A 21501-nucleotide genomic window follows, 5' to 3' on the forward strand; every position below is an offset into this window, starting at 1 on the left:
GTACCTTCTGTTACTAGGAAACTTTCTAGTGCCAAGATTGATCGCATATTCTGTTCTGTTCTGTGTTCTTGGAACAATCATGATAGAAATCAGTAGAACTGCTTTGTATAGTAATAAGCAGTTCCCTAATAAATTTATAAACCAATCATCCACCAGCACTTTCTGCACCTACGTATGAGCTTTTATGGTTTAAGCTGCCCCTGTGAAGAACCGTAACATAAGAAAGACACTTGCACCAATATAAAAAAGTCTACTTGGCATGAGACTTCCATTTTTGAGTAGTGGTAAAGTAGAGGTTACATTCCCAAGACCTCCTTGGGAATCAACAACCTGCTTGACAGAAAGAAACACGTACTTGGGTAGCTGACATCATCCTGGTTGGTAAGTTAAGACAAGAATGTTAGAGAAGGCAAGTCCCCGGCCAGAGTTGAAGACCCCAACCAATGGAAGCAGGATAAATGTACAACAAAGACGTTGTTCCTAAGGAAATCCCCTATCCCCAAAACCTGATTGGTAGAATAGCTTGGCACAGATATTTGTGGATTTGAGGCTTAAAAACCCTGCAGGATCTTAATTCAGGGTCATGTTTCAGTTTTCAAATCTTGACCACTCCTGGGGTATATGCTCAAAAAACTATTCCTGTCTCACTAAGATCGGTGTTCTTGTGGTTTGTGAGGTGATTTCTGGACCACCAAAACTAATTTTACTTTGTAATAATAAAAATGTATAAGATTTCTACTATGAGCTTAGATAAAATTTTCATAGGACATAAAAACATAAACAATAAATACATTTAATTGACAAAGTCAATTTCAGAATTGCTGAAATTGGTCTTCAGAAAATACTATGAAGACAATGAAAGTCACATAGTAGAAGAAAATAATGGCTTACTATCTAATAAAAACACTTACAAAGTTTCTTTAGATCTCAGTATCAAAAATGATCAGCTTGAGCAGAAACTTGAAGATTGTTTATACGACACGATAAACAAGTATCTTGAAGCAACAGAATAGTACTACCCAAAAGAAAAGCATGAATTGCTAAAATATAAAATAAAATCAAGGATTCAGACCATCATTTCGTCAAGTAAGAAAACAAACTTAAAAACCAGACATAAAATGCCACATTCTATGTGATTCCACGCATATGAAATTCTGGACAAAGACTATAGTGATGGAAGGTGGATCAGAACCTGGCATGGTGGAGGGACAGATGGACAGAAATATACATTTCAAAAATGAGAATGTACCATAAGTTTCTTTGGGTGGAAGCAAAATAGATATACGATGCTGTCAACACCTACTACATGTTTCAAATAGTGAAGATAAGTCTTTATCTCCCTCGGTTGTTTATAAAAGGTGTACATGCTTTTAATGTTTTAGTTTACAGCAATTAAAACGCACGATGAGGAAAAAAATAACCTTTACTTTTCTTCACCTGCAAAAAAAGTGGCTGTAATTCTTCAATAGCATTAAATTGAAATATACTGCTCCAAATAATAGAATACATATTATTATCAGAATTTTTCAACCAGATGATTTTGTTAGTCATCTACTTAATCAATCAAATGTTACTGAACTAAAGCACTTATAGTTTATATTTGAATGAAGGAACAGTAAAATTGCATAGCAGATATTTTTTGAGCTAGAAAAGGATCTTAGCGGCACTGCGAATGAACACCAGAAGACTGCGTGAGAGGCAAGCTCATTTGTTAGGAGGGGTCAGGGGATATTTATTCCCTAGGGAAATTGCTGGTTGAGCCCATGTAGTGGTATGTTACTGTGTGGGGCAAGAACACGAGGGTGCTTCATTTGCCTTCTCTGGAGCAGCGGGGGTCCAGAAAGGAATCTCATAAGGTCCTAGAGACAGGAACAACACAGGCTGTTTCAGGCCCAGCAGTTGGATAGAACAACCAGGCCTAGTAACCTTGGAGACGTATGAGCTTATCAGTTGCTGCATTCCCCAGGCGTTTCCACCCTAGCTGCTGGAGTCTGTTGGTCCCAGAGAAGGTTAGTGGAACAGCCAAACTCCTCATACTCTCAGGATAAGAAAATCCGGGATTTAAGTATAACAACCCCTTCTCCACTCCAGCCCAGGCCGGCAAACCTCCACTCTCGTGTAAAAGTCTCATGATGGTTTTGCTTCTGTTTATATATTGCTCAGTTTTAGATTTGCTGTACATGTTAGGCATAGCCTAACACAGGCATTCTTTACTGTGTTACCCACATCTTACAAGATTTTCCTTTATTCGTATACATTCTCCTCGTTCGCTAATTCATATCCCGGTCATCTTTGTACCTTGAAATTATAACTGTTCGTAACTTTAACAAGCTCTAGAATCTGTGGACATCAGTAATAGCACAACTCACTTTACCTGCTTTCTTACTTTTAGAAATTAGTCTAGTATTTATCTCTTCCCTTACCCATCTTACTTTCTTCTCAATGCTAATCTTATTAGGTAAAATCCCAACATGCACCGTGTTCTTTGGTCGTTTGTCCTTTAACAGTCATTGAAGTCAAAGGGCTTGGTTGGTAATTGAATAACGCAACACTTGAACGCTGGTAATACCCAGCACCTGTGGCTGTTCTCACAGCTTTAGTCAGGGAACGGTATGTTCTCTGCATTGGGCACGTTGAACCATTATGGCTCCTAACACTCGAGCATTGTCTCACCTCGGTGCAGAAGTCTTTTTTCGTGCTACTGCACCATCTCTGCCCTGATTGACTGACCAGCAATTTTGAGGTTTTGCTGTCTTAGAATAGTCCATCAGAACTCAATAGACCATCTAGTTAGTTGTCCCACGGAGATGGGTCGCATATCCGTTTACCAGGACTTGTAACAGACCCTGTTAAAGGGAGAAATATGTTTGAACTGTGTTAAACTACTAACCTATATTTTGGAACATGTCACTTTGGGAGACGGAGAGATGGCTCTGCAGCTGACAGCACTTAACTGTTCTTCTAGAGGCCCCAGGTTTGTTTACAAGAGCTAAAACAATAGAGCTTACAACCGCCTACAACTCCAGTTCTAGATCAGCACTCTCCTGCCTCTGTAAGTTCTGCATGCATGCCAGGTATATTAACTCTTACAGGCAAAATTCCATAATCAAGCGAACAAATAGATCTAAGCATGTCTTTGTTGGCTTTGTCATTGTTGGCTTTATTTATTTATTTTTTACTTAAGTCACCCTAGTGTGTCTGTCCTCCAGTGGATCAGCTAGAACTGAAGCTTCAGAAGCCACAAAGCCTGCACAGTATGGTACCACAGCTTAGCAAAATGGTAATAAGCCGAACACTCAAGATTAGTCAGTTTCAAGAACTGAGCAAACTCATACAAAGGGAAATAGAATGCTATCTCAGGTGTTTGTAGAGATATCAAGGAGGCTGGGCAGCCACGCCCAGGTCTATGGGAATTTTTGGTAATGATCTATAAATTGGAGCATAGAGATTTGTTTGTTTGACCGTAAAACCCCGAAAGCAGTGCTTCTCAACCTTCTCAACGCTGTGACCCTTTAATGCAGTTCCTCACGTTGCGGTGACCTCCAGCCATTTTTTTCGCTGCTACTCCATAACTGTAATTGTGCTACTGGTATGAATAGTAATGTAAATATCTGTGTTTTCAGATGGTTTTGCAGGAACCAATGAAAGGGTCATCTGGCCCCTCAAAGGGATCATTAACCATAAGTTAAGAACGGTTGCTCTCAAAAAATGTGCTTGGTGAAGGCAGTAACGGGTTACCCAAGTCTCTCAGTTACCGTATTTCACCACTGAGGAAAGTTACACACTCTGGCCATCTTACCCTGTAGGGCTCTATTTCGTTGACTGCTTCATAAAGACATCCTTTATTCTGATGCTGATATCATGATAGATCTACGTGTCCCTCTTAGCTTCTATATGAACCTAGATCTCATGGCCATTTTATCAAATTGTTGTTACGAAGATATAAAAAGCAATTTCTATAAAAAAGTCATACCAAATTTCAGATGTTCATTATACTACTCCAGTACTTATAAATTTAGTTTATTCTTTCAGTAAATACTTGGCAATGACTACTTATCAGGAATAAGATAGGCAATGGAGACTGCAATGGAGTAAACTGAAATCCTAGCCATGGTACATAAGTGGGGATTATAAACATGCCATGAAGACTCAACCTACATGAGTATTGTGGGGCACTTCTTGGATTAATCCTTCACATCACAGGGTTTTATTCACAATGGGTATTAGATGTTTTATTATAATTACCTAAACAAAATTAAAAGATTTATAAGGATTAGGACTACTACCATGTTTAAAACTACAGTTGTTACCGAACTATAAAACTTGACCTACACTGACATTTATTCAAAATGCAATATGTGCATGTATATAGCAAACAATGAACTTATATTTTATTCCAAATACATGCGAGCCAAGGAACATGCTATAAATAGAGTGATAATTATCACATTGCAACCATTTAAATTCAAAACACTTACAGAAGTGCTTTCACAGCTTCGAAGCTGTGCTTAGGGATGAAACACCTAAGAGTGCAGCTGCGTCGCATCTTACTCCTCAGTCTACTGTGCTATAGATAGACTGTCAAAATGGTTGCCAATAGAAAAGCTGCTGTGCCGTGCTGATTTATCCAAGAAACAAGGTTCATTTTAACCAAGCATTCCTTTAGTCCAGGGACAACGCAAGTGTCAAGAGACTACATCAATAATATATCGCCTAAAATCACAGGTTTCTACTACTCTAGGTCAGGTGAAAATTCTCCCTCTGCAAGTACAGGAAAAACAATGAAAAATGGACCACTGTGTATCCTGGGGGACCTCCTAAGTCACCAGGATAAGTCAATACCCTTTACAGTTTAGCATTCAGCATCCTTGAAGCGAGCAAGATTATTCAGTAACTGCTGAGCTGCTGTATGGAGATTGCAAAGCACAAGAGAGAAGGAAAAAATCTTATTTCTCCTTTATGTCTGAAAGGAGGAAACATGGACGATTGGTTTCCAAGATCTGACTGGGATTATTGAAACATCTTTTTTTAAAAAGTGGTCCTTCAATTCCAGGCCCCTCCTGAGGTAAAGAAAAATGGTGTGCTCTCTGTTAGATCACAGATTTTTTTTTTATTAATTTTCAAGTGACAGAACAAAGAGTTAACATGTGACAACTCAGGGGACATTACATCTAAACAAAAAAGTATTATCCTGTCAAGAATTTAGAGGACAAGCCAGCAGTCAAAAAGTGCCTCCCAAATTGGAACTCAAGTGAAGTAATTGAATGTCTGATACAAAATCTAGATTGAGAGCTGACTATAAATAAAAGAATACACTATTCAAGAGTTAGTGTTTTCTGTGAAGGGCTAGCATTAAATATTACATTGTGAGCCATATGCTCTCTGTTGTAACTAATCAACTATAATCTTTGTATAAAAGGCCTACAGACATTACCTAAATCAATGATTATAGCTCTGTTTCGAGGAAACCTGTACACAATAACCACACATTCTACATAATTTTATATATAAAGTTAAATATTTTTTGTTATTATTAGTTCTTTGAGAATTCCATGCAATGCTCTTTTGATCCTATTCATCTCTCCTCCCATTCAGCCAGATCCAGCTGCCTTGTTTAACACACCCAGATTTGTGTCTTTTTCCCTCAAATTCAATCCATGCTGCCTTTATACTTTTGGGTATGTGACCTGCACTTGTGGTCAGCCCTTGTGGTAAGGACACCACCATTAAAGAAAACTGTTCTTCCACAAGCAGGTATTAATGGCATATAGCTTCTTAGTGAGAGACTGGGAATTATTCATTCATACCTTCCCTGTTCGTACTGGAATATTTTCTGACCTGAGCCTGTGCGGGTCTTGTGGATACTATCTCAACGTCTAAGAGTATATATGTGCAACCACCTTACTGTGACCTGAAATGACTGCCTCCTTGCGGTCATCTGCTGCTTATGGCCTTACAATGTTTCTATACTTTCTACTACAATGATCCCTGAGCACTAGGAGGAGAGGTATTATAAAGATGTCCCGTGTAGTCCTGAACATTCCAGTCTCTTATTCTCTGGATCTTGATTAATGTGGGTCCTGGTGTCAATTGTCACCTACTATGAAAAGAAGTTTGTCTGAAGAAGGTTGAGGGTCCACTAATTGGTATACCAGTAAGTCAGTATGTGTCAGCTTAGTACTGTGTCCATATACTAAAGTAATAGTAATAGGCTGTCACCTTAGGGCTAGGACCTAGCCTAGCCACAGGTTCTTAGACTTGGTAATGGTGTTAAATATGGTTTCAGTCTTGTGGAATGGTCTTTAAATTCAATCAGAAAGTAGTTTGTTACTTACAAGACACTAGGGCCAGTGGACAGGTCTGCTTAACTGGTCAATGTAGGTTAAAGAGTTCACAGCTAGGTGAGATTTCTGTTTCCTTTTCTATTCAAGGATTATGCAAAGCACTTTCTAAAACAATGAAAGCTAGCCAGTAGAGAGGAATATATGTTTGATTTCTTCATGTTCTGTAACTCAGGCAAGCGATGTCATCAGCAACACAGTCTTACTGGAAAGTTTTCAAAATAACCAAAAGAATTGTCATGGACTATGACTCCAATGGAGTTAACTCATTCCTGGGACTGAGCATTTTATCTGCTATGCTGAAGTATCCAGTAAAGACATTGCTGCCTCATTATAACTCAATTTAAACTAGCTCTCTCTCTCCCTCCTCTCTCTCTCTCTCTCTCTCTCTCTCTCTCTCTCTCTTTCTCTTTCTCTCTCTCTCTCTCTCTCTCTCTCCCTTCCTCCCTCCCTCCCCCCAACACACGTGTGTGTGTGTGTGTGTGTGTGTGTGTGTGTGTGTGTTAGGAAGCTTCTACAGTAGTAGATTTACATATGAAAATTTTCAGAATTAATTTTGATTATTTGTAGTCATTATTCCTCCTTGTATTCCCTCATCAACCCTAAACCACCGTTCCATCTTCATTAAATCCCTTCTGTATCATTATCCCCCTCCTTAACCTTTTATACTCACTTTAATAGCTCCACAAGTTCCCTTATTAATATCCTGACCTCTATAGTTATTTCAAATGAAACACACATATCGAAAGATTCAAGGATAGCTTCTATAAATGAGAGAAAACGTGTGACATTTGTCTTTCAAGGTCTGTGATAATCCATTCAAAATTATTGATTCCAGATCTATCCACTTCTCTGCAAATTTCATAGCTTCATTTTCTTCATAGCTAAATAATATTGTACAATTTAAATGTTCCACATTTCATTAACCATTTATCAGTTGATAGATATCTAGGCTATTTCCATCTCCTAGCTAGTGTGAATTAAGCAGCAATGAACGTGGATGCACAGGTATCTTTGTACATTCTGCAGTTTAGGAAATACTATGTCCTACAAGAGGGAGGGTCCAGCCTGTTCGGTCTTGCCTTTCCTCAGGTCTTGACTCCAGGCTTTGTGCTGTTCTCCAAACTGCATCCATCCAGAAGGGGCAGATGTTCCACCCCACTGTTTCTCAACTTTCATATTATTGCAACTCCTATTGTGGTGATCCCCCCTCCCTTGACCATATAATTATTTTTGCTGCTATGTCATAACTGTAATTCTGTTACTGTTATGTGTTGTAATATTGATATTTGTGTTCCCTGATGGTCTTAGGTGACCCCTAAAAGGTTAAGAACCACTGCTTCAGCCAAATGACCGAGGGGTCCCTGTAAGAAAACTTGATGAACTTCTTATGTAAGACTATGCCGGCAGGCTCGGTTCATCTAATTTATGTAACCATTTCCAGAGGCTTCACATACAGACTCAGAAAAAAAAAACAGCAAAGAAGAAATCTCATCTCTAGTAAGCATTAAATGCCCTACTGGAAGGCTCAGAACTACCTGCAGATTGACTTCCTTGCCTTGGTCATTGTGTTATTTGCATTTGTGATATGCAACTAGAAGTGAATTAAGTGATTTTAAAATATTTTTGTGTTTCTCTACAAAGCAGCTATCGCATTGCACCAGGAATCAAATGTGTCTCTAGATATGAATTCATTCTAAGTTGGCTGCTTAGACTTCTTTCATGCAGTTTGGTGACCCACAAGGTTTTGTGGATTGTTACTCAGATTCCTGATTTTATTCCTTTATTGCTTTACCTTTACAAAGGGAAAAGCCTTTGTGGGTTTCCCACAACCAGACTCAGAAATTACAGTCTGTCAAATTCTCCCAGAATAAAATTCTGTGCAGCCTCCTTACAAAGTTCTGAGAAATTTTAAACAAAACCTATCTAATTCCATTAGCTCTTTCCAATAATGATTAAGACTTTTTCATGTTGTTTTATGTTTTTCATAGCTTTGGGAAATTTTTCATTATAAAAAAAAGTTAGCCTAATTTCAAAGATTTAATTTTTGCAAGTAAGTCAGCCATTTTATTCTTTATGCGTAGCACTTAGGAATCCTCCTTCACGAAGCATAGACTTCGGGATGTCAGGTACTGGGAGAGGAAGACAGGCTGGGAGAGAGGAGCTGACACTGAGCTAACACTGAGTTAACACTGAGTGGCTTAGCCTCTTGCTCTCTGATTCAGATGTAAAGATTTCCAGAGAAAACAGTAAATGGATGGAGCCCCCCAGTGTGAACAGCCATGGGAAATCAAAAGATAGGAGGACATGTATCATTTAGCCGGGCTGACAAATTACCATTCATCCCGGTCTATGAGGACAGTGCTTTGGCCAGACAACAATGAAAGTGCCAGCTAAGCTGTTAATTCAAAGGGCATTAGAAAGATCAGAAGAAGAAGAAGAAAATAACTGTTCCTAAATTCTTTCATTTCGAGTTCTAAAAACATCTTGGATTAAACAGAAAGGGCAGCCCATTGACTTTCAACTATGCTTGCCTCTTGTTTCTCATAGATGGAGGGAAATGCAACATGAAGAGAGATGGGAACAATTTTTCAGACCCCACAAGCTATTACAGTCCACAGCTCGTGTCCATTACTTGGTCCAAATTTTAAGAATATTAGGAGTCCAGTTACAGTTCAGAATGATCAGGGTCAAGTATCACTAAACTTTGGCTGTGTATTTTATAAATGCTACATGGAGATTAGTAGTTCTTAATATAAAATTAAGATTCAACAAGCGGCTCGCATTATGCAAGAGCACATCTGGAGACTGGGAAATATGCTAATTTGTTCCTGATCTCAAGCAGCTTCCCCAAGAATGGAAGAATTTAATTTATTGTAGATTATTTGGACTTCTTTCCAGGCTTTATTTTCTCAACCTGGGGAGGTTGAGTATGACCCTCAAGCGGGTGAACCAGAGTACCCATTTAGAGAATCGCAATTTTTTTTTCTAATAGGAAATTTATGAGGTTATGTTTTGATCCCAAATATATGAGTGTGTACATAGGGGAGGAGTATGTATTTTTCTAAAATCAAGGATTCCTTGAAAGTACTTTAAGGAAAATAGAGGTAAGGTAAGTTTATTTATTGAAGTCTCTTTAGCAAAGTTCAGTTTCCACATTTTTAATAAACTCTCAATCATTTAAGCGTATATTACTCATACATGTGTGAGTTTTGTATGCCGGTGATGCCCATGTGTGCTAATATCTATTTTCAACATCGTAGGCATCCTGTGAACCTTTCTCCACTCAAGTGCCTGTGTAGGTCACAGAGGGGTCACCTGTTCTCGTGTACCCTAAAGCATAATAACATATACTGAATCATGGACTTAGCTTGAGGAGGACAAGTCACAATGACACTTACCGAAGGGTCACTAAATGTGATTAATTCTAATGTAAACAAAGAAGATTCATGGCTAAAACCACAAAGTAACTGAACCACCACGGTATTCCGGTGATGGTTTATAGCCTGACACCTTTCCCCCATGCACCAGCACACACTGCTAGTTAACAGCACATACATTATAAGAGGCATTTTTCCCCATTAGGTAGAGATTTTAATGATCACATAGAATATCTGTTTGTTTTAAAGAAAAAATATGGTTTAGTTGAACAATCCAACCAAGAAACATGTTAATAACCACAGAACAATGCTCAGGGGGAAATGGAAATAGTTTGTGCACTAGATCATGAGTTTTCCTTTAGATAATCTAATTTGAGGGAGAAAATGGCGATTCTGGCTGCCTCCCAAGACATTCTTCACTCCTCTCTCACCTTCAATAATCCTTCTGCATAGAGTGATGGGCAGGAAGCGTTTGTTTGTGGGCGAGATGAATTCAAAAGCATTTTAACACCCCCATTTTAATCCCCCCAATATAAATGTGAAGGGAAAGAAAATGTATCAGTGGGGTGCTGCTGGGGTGTCTCCAAGAGAGAGGCAGAGGCAGAGGAAGGAAGGCAGTTCTCTATGTGAAGTACTTACTCTCCAGGGGTGAATCTCTCAGGTATTGACCACACCATTGTGGGCAGCAAGACCTTTAGTTCCCTAGGAATATGAACCACTGAGAGTCAGTTCTGGGACCTCATGAGCACCAAAGAGGCTTGAGGCTAACAGGTCCATCTGTACAGTCTTATTCTGAATTACCTGGAGACCATTCTAGGTAATTTCCTGTGTCCTTAAGGAACACTTCTTTATCCAGCAACCACTTCTGTGACCATAGCAGCTTGTGGGCAAAGTGAGATGTTCTATCCTCTTTAGCTTTCTTTCTTTAAGACTTACAGTATGACTCTCAGTCTCTCTCTCTCTCTCTCTCTCTCTCTCTCTCTCTCTCTCTCTGTGTGTGTGTGTGTGTGTGTGTCTCTCTCTCTCTCTCTCTCTCTCTCTCTCTCAAAAGTCTGGTTGAATTCTGTGATGAAGATGTTTGTATTGGAAATATCCCTTAGAGAAGGTTCTTAGGTATAGTTATGGCTGTGCAGAGTGGGGTTTCCTTGGGTAAACTGTGGTGAGCAGGATAGCATTTGATCTTGCCACTATACTTTTTTTTTTTTGCAATCTGAGATCTCACATTTAGTAGCCTCCGGTTTTTAGTCTACACTTCTCATTCTTTGAGAACGTGTAACAGTCAATGCCTCCTCATTGTCCCATATGGTCATTTCTCACATGCATTTACTTTCCTGATCAGCCATTGATTTTCTGTGCAATTTGTATTTCATTTTATCTTTATGATATGGAATTTTATTTTATTTTCCATCTAATATGTGTTTTTATACTTCTATCATTATTACTACTCTGCTTTTGTTAAATATAATTTATTTTATTTTTAGCTTTCAAAGCAGAGGATGCGACCACTAGCGTAAATGCTTTCAACGTCTCTGAGTGTGCAGTTACCATGGCCACACCTAACCACAGTTTTGTAAGCTCTGTTGTGTACTGACACGCTGTTTTAGTTTTTTTTTTCAAATTTCTTCTTTGGCCAGTTTGTGCATCCATGAGTGGGTTACTATATTTTCAAATATTTATGGATTTTTCTAGATGTCAATCTGTTTTTTTATTATTCATTTAATTCTGTTTGATCAAAAAACATATTTAATTAGTTTAAATTCATTGAGTTCTAAATATGGCATAGGAAGTAATCTAGCTTCAAAAGGTTCCATTTTCAATGGAAAACAATGAGTATTCTGCTGCTTAAAAGAAGGTTGCATTACAAACACCAATTGTGCCAAGCCATTGACACATTTGACATTGGTGTTGAAAGCTTCTGCATCTTTATTGCCTGCATACTTACGATATCACTCTTGAGAGACCTAAAAACTCTAAGTATAATTGTCAGCTTCTCCATTTTACCTACCAGTTCTACCAGTCACTTCACAGACTTTAAGTCGCTGATACTGATGCACCATCATCTAGATTTGTAGTAATAATATTGTTTGGTGCATTAAAGGTTTTAACATCTAGAAGTGCTATTTGGTCCTGTACAGCACTCCTTTCTATGAAATCTACATTTCCTAATCTGTCTAAAGCTATTTCACCTGTCTACTAATTAATGGGATTTGGGATATTTTTAAAAATACAAACATTCAACATATTTGTATTTTTTATTTAAAATAAATTTCACATACACATGTGCGTATGTGTCATGTCATCTCTTACATACACATATTCTGTAGTTACATCATTTATACTCCTCCCTGTATCCTGTTTTCTGTCATTCCTTCTCAAATTCATTTTTTTCTATATATTGTTGTGTTGTTATGTGTGTGTGTGTGTGTGTGTGTGTGTGAGAGAGAGAGAGGAGTGTGTATATATCTGGTATCTGTGTGTATGCATGTGTGTATAAGGTGTGTGTGAGGGGGTGTATATGTGATCTGTTGATTCCATTAAGTGTTATTCACATATACATATGTTTAGAGTTGGCCCCTTGACCACTTGAGATTAGTCAACCTATCAAGGTCTCATCCCTGGAGAAAACTGATTCTCCCTCTCTCAGTGCCAATAATTACCAATGGCCCTACATCTAGCTGTAAGGTATTGTGATATTTACATCATTTATGTTGGTATGACACCTGGGTTTTAGTTGCAACTATTCTGGTCTTCTTTAGGTGGTCCTATTGTCAAAATTCCATTGATACCACTTTCCTGTCATAATCAGAAAACACTGTCTCATAGCAGACATCCTGGTTCTCTGGTTTGTACCCAAGGCCAGTTGTTCTCTGTACCTTGAGAAGTTCTTGATTTCTGTGATGGTCTCTGTCTCCTGCAAAAAGAAGCTTCTTTGATGAAGGGTTAGAGCTTCACTGAACTGTGGATGTAGGGATGAGTATTAAGAATGAAGTTGGTGGGGTTGGGGATTTTGCTCAGTGGTAGAGCGCTTGCCTAGTAAGCCCAAGGCCCTAGGTTCGGTTCTCAGCTCTGAAAAAAAAAAGAAAAGAAAAAGAAAAAAGAATGAAGTTGGTGATCAGAATTGCTCAGGAAAGCGGTGGTGATTCATTCTCCTCTGAGGTCTGTGACATCACCAGCTAGATTTACAATCACTAGGCATGATTTTCTCTCTTAGGGCCTCCCTCTCTTCTTTGGTCCCTTTTTACGTTCTTGGAATCTGAGGTTACTCTGTTATACGCTCATATCTAAAGATCCCAAGCTAGGAATTACAACTAAGAGACAAAATATCATTTGTCTTTCTGTTTCTGAGTTACCTCACTCACGACACATATTGTAGTTCTATCTATTTACATACAAAGTTTGTGATTTCAGTTTTCTTTATAGATGAATAGGATTCAATTCTGTACATCCACCACATTTTTATTATCAACACATAAGCTGAAAGACAGCTAAATTATTTCCATGTCCTAGATATTGTAAATAAAGTAACAATGAACGTGGCTCATCATGTATCTGTGGGGTAGGATGATACATCCCCTGGGCATATGTTAAGGACTGATATAGCTTAATTATATGCAAGATTTAGTTTTTGCTTTTTGACAATTCCCCTCACTGATTTCCTGACTAGTTAAACCAGTTTTCATTCACAGTGACAGGGAATGAGATTTCTCCTCTCTCCACAGCCAAGGTTGCTTTTGTTATTTGTTTTCTTGATCTAACCATTCTGGCTGAGGAAAGATGAAATCTTACAGTAACCTATTTTGCATTTTCTCGGTTGTTAAGGTGGTGAACTCTTCTTTTGTCAAATCTTTTAGACTTTTTTTTTTGTTTGAGAACTGTAGTCAGATCGGTAGACTTTTTTTAATTGGATTTTTAGTTTTCTTGACTTTGCTTTTTGTTTGTTTTTCACTTGATTTGAGTTCTTTACATATTCTAGATAGTAATTCTCAGTGAGGTGTATAACTGGCAAAAGTTCCTTCCCACTCTGTATACTTCTTTCTTTTGCTCTAAGGAGCTGTTTTAGCTTTATGAGATTTCATTTGTCCACTGTTGGCCTTAATTCTTGGGCAAGTGGAGTCTTATTTATAAAGTCATTTCCCATACTTTTATACTTATATCTTTTATCATCTCATATGTGTCTTAAATCTTATATCTTTATCAAAGTTTGTGTTTTAAGTTTTTGTTATAGATAAACAGGATTCAATTCTGTACAGGCAACACATTTTTATTATCAGCATATAAGTTGAATGACAATTAAATTATTTCTATTTCCTAGATATTATAAATAAAATAACAATGAATACAGCTGATCAAGTATCTGTAGGTAGGATGATAAATCTGCTGGGCATATGTTAAAGAGTGATTCAGCTTAATTCTATGATAGATTTAGTTTTATTCATATTGTCTCATATCTTATACCTTATGTCTATCTTATTTCCATTATATCTTCTTACATTTTATTTCGTTTCTATCTCATACTATCTTATATCTTATATGAAGTAAAGAAGGAAATATGGATAGGGGAATAATAGGGTAAAAATGTTATGAAAGGGGAAGTTGAAAACTGACAAATAAGTGGTGAATTTAACTGGATAGGCAGGGGAGAATATAAAGGCAGAGGAAGGAATATATATAATAAAGTATATAATATACTATATTATAAAATGAAATTATGCCACTTAAGATTATAATGCTGTACTTATGAGCTGTAGCCTCATAATCTCCAGTACCAGGCATAGGAAATTTACCTTTGAGCAGATGATCCCAAAACAATGTAGACTCTTGCCATTGCCACTGGTTGCCTCATGCCTTGAAGGTAAGTTTCTTTTGTTGAAGATTGTACATATTTCAGACACAGGACCTGAAGGAAACTGGCTGTAAACGACCTGGAAGCCTTTTCCTGAGGAATAGCTCTTGTGAGTGTCTCTTCTTACCTCGATGAGCCTAATATGAAAAACCCTTACCTACATGCACAAAATCTTCTCTCTTCAGGGTCTGGATCCTTTCAATGTGTCAATCAAAGCTAAAAAAATCACCCTAGTATGAGACTTATATTCCAAAAGCATCCTACTCCCTGACATAGCGTGATTACCTCTACCGTTCCTGATCTATTTTCTGAGCACAAGGGAAATCCTAATGTAATCCCTAGATATTTTCCTAGAGTGTAGCCCTTTCCTTCCATCTCTTGCATATCATATCTGGTATATATTTCAGGTTCTGTCAGTTCACAACCCTTGAGCTGTGACTCTGAAATTTCCTTACCCTCTCTTTATTTGTCCTGTAGCTCAGAGAAGTTATGGTCTTACATATAAGCACAATACCATTTTCTGTGTGGGGACAACTACAGGAACAAGTACAAAATAAGTTTACTGAAATCCACGATCCAATGTACCCAACTAGTTCTATCAGACTCTTTCCACACAGTCTGATTTTCAATGAAGTGTAGTAATCAGATTGCTGAACTGGGAAATGAAAGAATTCTTTACCATTTGTCTCATATTCTCAGTCTCAAGTCTGTATGTGTGTGTGTGGGGGGGGCATTTATGCACCATGTGAATACAGGTACTACCAAAGTCATGAGAGGGCATTGAGGTAGTAATTACAGAAGATGCTGGGAACCAAATGCAGATTTAAGGAAGAGAAGTAAGTGCTCTTAACCTCTGAACCTTTTCTTTAGTTCCAACATTCTGTTCTTGAACTAGAAACTAATCCTTTGTTCCGGATATCTCACTTCAGTCAGAAGAAAGTCTTCCAAGACAGCAAACTTATGATTATTTACTGATCATCCACTGTGAAAGATTTGTTCTTCATGTTTTCAATGCATTATTAGTAAATATTCCCAAATGTTTCAACCAGGAGCTTTCCCACTGCATATAATATAAAGCAGGACACATATAGCCCATAATTGTGAGTGATAGGCACTCTCTTCCCTAAGAAGTCTAGTCAGCCGTAAATGCAAGAAGATACTTTAGCAACCCTAAAACACTCTCCCATCCCTTCCATGGCAAAGACCCAGTCATAGGTCGACAGAGATGGCTTCTTACTTTCCTTCTGTAACATTTCTAAATGCCTGTTGTCAAATGTTATTTTTTCCTCTATATACCAAAAGAAAAAAGTAGAAACAGAAGAAACAGTGACACTGCCAAGAACTGTATCATTTGGACACTTAAAGCTGTACAAAAAATTGCAGATCTGATATGTGCTCTTATATGAGAAGGAAAGGAACAGTGAAATAGAATTGGATAAACACGAGCAATGTGACAACGCTATGTACAGCTCATCTTCTACCCCTACCCCAGCTTTGCAGGCTGGTCAAAGTGAACATCCAGCCACTGAAAAAATTCCCAGAAAAAACAATTCTGGCTTTATTTATAATAGCCAGAACCTGGAAAGAACCTAGATGTCCTTCAACAGAGATGTGGATACAGAAAATGTGGTACATTTACACAGTATTACCCAGCTATTAAAAACAATGACTTCATGAAATTCTTAGGCAAATGGATGGAACTAGAAAATATCATCCTGAGTGAGGTAACCCAGTCACAAAAGAAAGCACATGATACACACTCACTGATATGTGGATATTAGCCCAAAAGCTTGGAATACCCAAGATATAATTTACAGATCACATGAAGCTCAAGAAGGAAGACCAAAATGTGGATGCATCAGTCCTTCTTAGAAGGGGAAACAAAATACAAAAGTAAATACAGGGACAAATATTGGAGCAGAGACTGAAGGAAAGGCCACCCAGAGATGGCCCCACCTGGGGATCCACCCCATATGCAGCCACCAAACCCAGTCACTATTGATGATTCCAAGAAGTGCTTGCTGACAGAAGCCTGATATGAATGTCTCCTGAGAGGCTCTGCCAGAGCCTTTCTGATACAGATGAGAATGCTTGCAGCTAACCATCAGACTGGGCATGGGGACCGCAATGGGGGAGTTAGAGAAATGACTGAAGGAGTTGAAGGGGTTTGCAACCTCATAGGAAGAACAACAATATCAACCAACCAGACCCCCTATAGCTCCCAGAGACTAAATCACCAACCAAAGAGTACACATGGGGGCACCTATGGCTCCAGCCACATATGTAGCAGAGGATGGCATTGTCTGGCATTAATAGGAGAAGAAGCCTTTGGTCCTGTGAAGGCTAGATGCTCCAGTGTAGGGGAACGCTGGGGTGTTGAGGTAGGAGTGGGTGGGTGGGAAAGGTAGTATCCTCATAGACAAGGGAGGAGTGGGGATGGGAGAGGGAAGAACCAGGAAAGGGGATAACATTTGTAATGTAAATAAACTATCCAATAAAATTCCAAATAACTAAAGTATGGCTAGTATGAACTCCCACAGGCCCCACCATCATAAATCAAAAACGTACAAATGTTGAATAGATTAATAAAGGAATTATTGTTCATGCCTGCTTAAAAAAAAAACATCAATAAAGAGCATTCCTAGCATAAAAGCCAAGAAATCTTTGGTTTGGGATATATCAACTTGCCCCTTCACACTCAGCCAGTCTCTGTGTGTCTGATTAACCAAATGTACACCCGTTGGTACCCAGAACACAGACCTGTTTCATGAAGTCATCTCACTCCTTAAATGGCCCAGTCCGACTTCTGGTTCTGAACTGCTCTGCCTTGAGGAAATAAACTGAAAGCAGAACTGCCTGGCGTCTGACAAGGGAGAAGAAGCGATGTTTGCTGTGTGATGTTGAGTCAAGGGCTCAGTCCTCTGAATGGCTTTTTATTTCCATCTAAGAGAAGGATCTGTATAGACACACCAGAAGGAAACTGTGAACATTCAACAAAAGGACATCTGACACAGTCCACGTAAAGAAGTCTTATTGAAGTCTGGTTTCATTCTTGGAGGCCATGTGCGAAAGTTGACGTTAGATCTGCATAAGAATGAAGAAGCCAATGCTACACTCAATTTCTTGGAACTTCTCTTTGCCACAAGCAATGATGAAAATAATCACAATATATGAACAGCATCTCTATGTCTCATTATTGTAGTGGTAAATATTAAATAGGGAACCTACCAACCCACGCTATCATGGGTGGGCCACATGACATCTGCAGGATATTTTAATCTCAATTAAATGTCTCTCCTCTCCCAAAACTCTATGCCTGCCTTACCTTTTCACTGAACAATAACAGGCCTTGCCTTCTCTTGTGCCTGCCTTCACCTGCATATAGACAACAGTCCACACATTATCACTGTCATTGAACTTCTGTGGCTTCCAAAGTCTCAGGTACTAGAACAGGAAGGAGTGGGGAAGTTAGTTATTTCTCTTTCAAAGAAACTTCTACTAAAGATAATAAAGAAAAACAATCAAGTAATGATCAAATTACACAACTAATAAGTTGTGTCTCTGAGTTCAACTACATGTTTTCTTGGTTTAAACTATGTCCAAGGTTTTAGTATACTAGATACTCCATAAGAGAATGTAAAGTTAATTTCATCAGTCTTCTGTTTGTGAAGCACATATCTTCTTATCTGGATCAGGAGCCCATTGGGGCATTGACATGAATTAGCTTCATCTCTGTCCCTTGCAGTGTTCTTATTGAGGGAGGGGACAGATGACTGTCCTATTAGCAGAATTACTACTAGTCTATATAGACAGCCTTTCTTGTGATGGTTTACTAAGTCTTACCACAGGTTTTTCCATGATAATAAAGATTATTTAGACATTGAATCAAAAGAGTATAAACATAGAATATTTCCCATCTTTTCAAATCATGAAATTGGGAATGGGGGTGGGTGCTGGGTTTGTTTTGTTTATTTTATCTCAGAAATGATCCTGTTGGTCTTAATGTTTATAACCAAAGCAATGCAATATCAAGTAATGTGGAAATTAACACAGTGAGCTATTACACCAAACTAATTAGGCTGTGCAAATGCTTATACAGAATCAAATCAGATTTGTAAAATATGTTAATGTTGTACAAAACTATAAGGCTAGAAGGAAAAAGAAACCTAAGGCATGTGAATGAGCCTTCTCAGTCAGCTAAGCATGCGACAAGCAGATGCTGATGAATTGGGAGAAAGAGATTTGTGTACCCAGGGGTTGAATTCCCTCTGAGCTGGAGTAAGAGAGAAGGTTGAAGAGCTGCTCGTAATTAAATTACAGAATTACAGGAATGACAGACAAAGAAGACAAAATAGGACTTTGGGAATGTGGGGAGGTTGGTGGAGGTGAAAGAGAACGTCTTCAGCTAAATCAAATCTCAGACCATTCTCAAGTGGATTTCAGTGTCCATTGCAAAGAGGTATTATGAAACCCAATTGTGAGATTCGGATTCATAAAGAAATGTATGTGACATTCTTTAGAAGGGAATCTGTAATCCATAGAGAGAAGCATCTGACTATCAAGGGAGCAGAAGCCTCATCCTGGGTCTTTTCTTGATGACAGGTATTGACCAAATGAAGAGAGGCTTGAAACAGGTAGGAGGCTACCTAACCACGAAGCCAGTGACAATGAGATTCTGACCTGGCTCAGTAATAGCAGACATGGGAAGAAAGGGAAGAATAAGATGTTTCTGTTACTATGTCTTTACATGGAAAGGAAACCCCACTTGTACATGGCAGGCTATCATGTGTCTATCGTGTCCCTCTCAAAGTTGACTGGTAATTGGCAGCATCTGGAGATGCTTTCTGTAATGGGAACCCCATAAATCAATGTCTCCTCAAAGCTTCCCCAAATCTGATTCAATATTTACATGAAAAAAAATCTTGGAGTCTCACTAAAACCTTAGGTGATATCAGTGAACAGCGAAATGTTGGGAATTTTGTCTTTGGTCACCCATTTCACCCTATCAGTTTGCTCTGGAAGTGAGCCTTACTGAAGTTAAAAGCATTTAATTTTTTATATATGTTAAGCTATCTTGAAAGCAGAATAAAGTGGTCAATGTTTGAGTGTGTCCCTAAGGTACTTAAAACTGATTTACTAACATGAATATAAAATAAAAGTCTGGCATGTGGAGTTGAGCTTCTTCAGCACATTAGAAACTTTTATTTTGACAGAAGCAGCTCAGACTGGTCATGGAAATGGAATCAGAACAAAGGCAGTATTGTATGGTACCGAAGGGAAATATTTCCTGGAAAAAAAAATCGAAAAAAACAAGAATGTAACTGAAAATGAGAAAGTGTAGTGCAGACTGAAAAAAAATTCCAATTGTGAAATATTTATTAAAAGTGAGTATTTCAACAGCAAAATTAAATATACTATGAGCGATTTTGCATTCTTAACTGTCATCGGCAATTCTGTAAATGTTGAAACAGATATATGGATCCATGGGACAGAAGGGATCCCACTCTCTGTTTCTCCACCCTTGGCACATCCATGCGGAGTGCATATCCATGTGGAATGCACATCTATGTGGAGTTTACTGGAGTGTGTGTACATGTCGGATTTCTCCCTCCAAGTGGAACATTTCTGAGTATATCTTCCATATCTCCCAGGGGAATAAAGCCCAAATTGTACATGGGGCAGTTGACTAATAAAGTAATACCTATTTAGCCTTTCTTTTTTGCCTATTGTGTCTTTTCCTTATCTGTTGTTATGGACTGAATATTATGACCCCTCCCACATCCAGACACTGAAACTCTTCGTCAGTGGGATGGTATCAGGTAGCAATGATGGTACCAGGAAAAGGCTTGGGGGGAGTGTCTGGCACTTGATATGGTTATGAAAAGAGAGATTCCCACAAATGTTATCAGTGCCCTCATAAGAATCCTAAAACTGACTGTTTTTAGTGCCTCCCACTGTATGAGAATTGAGGGGAAATGGCTGTGTATGAACTAGGAAGTGGTTCCTAATTCACCACGAGATCTGTCAGTACATGATTGCTGACTGCTGTCTCCCAAAAGTATGAGAAGCAGATTTCTGTTGTTTATTAGCTACTTTTCTAGAGCATGTCTACCGCGGAAGTCTGGAAGTAAGACAGAAATGTCTCTGACCATCCATATAGTCATTCAAACCTTTGAAATTGGACCTGCTTCTGGGAAATACAGACTAATCCATACCGAACTTTAAGGTCCTGAGATAGCGAATTAGGATCAGTGCAGAAGCCAGTGGGGACAGAAGGACAGAAGGACAGAGCTGCTACAATCAATACTGGAAAGCCAGATACTAGAACCAGGGCAGATACATTCAGATATATTAATAGACATTTGATTCCTACGTGTGTCACACACACACACACACACACACACACACACACACACACACTATTCATATTTAAAGAACACATGAAAACAATCCCTTAACTTTGATGGCTCGTAGAAGGAGTAATTTTAAAATGAAATAGAGCAAAGAAATACTAAATTTTTATTAGTTAATCTAGTGAGATGTGTGTGCATGTGCTTGGGCTTATTCTTAGAGATTTAAAAAAAAACGAATCATAAAATAACTCATTACTACATAACCTTTAGAAAAACATAATTGACTTTTATAAAATGTTATATAGGTAAAATTATACCGCTTGGAAGTTTTTCTTCTACTAAACATGTACTTAAGATTCTTCTACCTTATACAAACAATAGAACCATCAGTGCTTCCCAGGGCTGCTGGAGAAGGAGGGTAGCCAGCACCAGCGAGGTTTTTGGAGCAATGAGATTGTTCTAGATGATACTACACAGACAGACAAATGTCGTTACATATAGGATTCATGACACTAAGGAAGACCCATAATAGAAACCACGACTTCAGGTGATGAAGGTGCAGCAATGTAGGCCTAAGTTACAGA

The 21501-nt window shown here is 38.4% G+C and overlaps 1 long non-coding RNA gene across 3 annotated transcripts in view; it reads left to right on the forward strand.

Moving 5' to 3' along the window:
- Positions 1-1892: 1892 nt before the first annotated feature.
- Positions 1893-21501, forward strand: part of LOC102550301 (uncharacterized) — a 173006-nt gene continuing 153397 nt past the window's right edge. Inside the window, exons 1-2 of one of the 3 annotated variants that reach the window (XR_010060883.1) lie at positions 1946-2009; positions 19778-19948. This is a non-coding gene — a long non-coding RNA (uncharacterized LOC102550301). Of the gene's footprint in view, positions 2010-19777; positions 19949-21501 lie in introns of all 3 variants that reach the window. The other 2 variants (XR_010060886.1, XR_010060885.1) reach the window with 2 other exon arrangements.

This window comes from Rattus norvegicus, chromosome 20, assembly GCF_036323735.1.
Source record: "Rattus norvegicus strain BN/NHsdMcwi chromosome 20, GRCr8, whole genome shotgun sequence".
Taxonomy (NCBI): domain Eukaryota; kingdom Metazoa; phylum Chordata; class Mammalia; order Rodentia; family Muridae; genus Rattus; species Rattus norvegicus.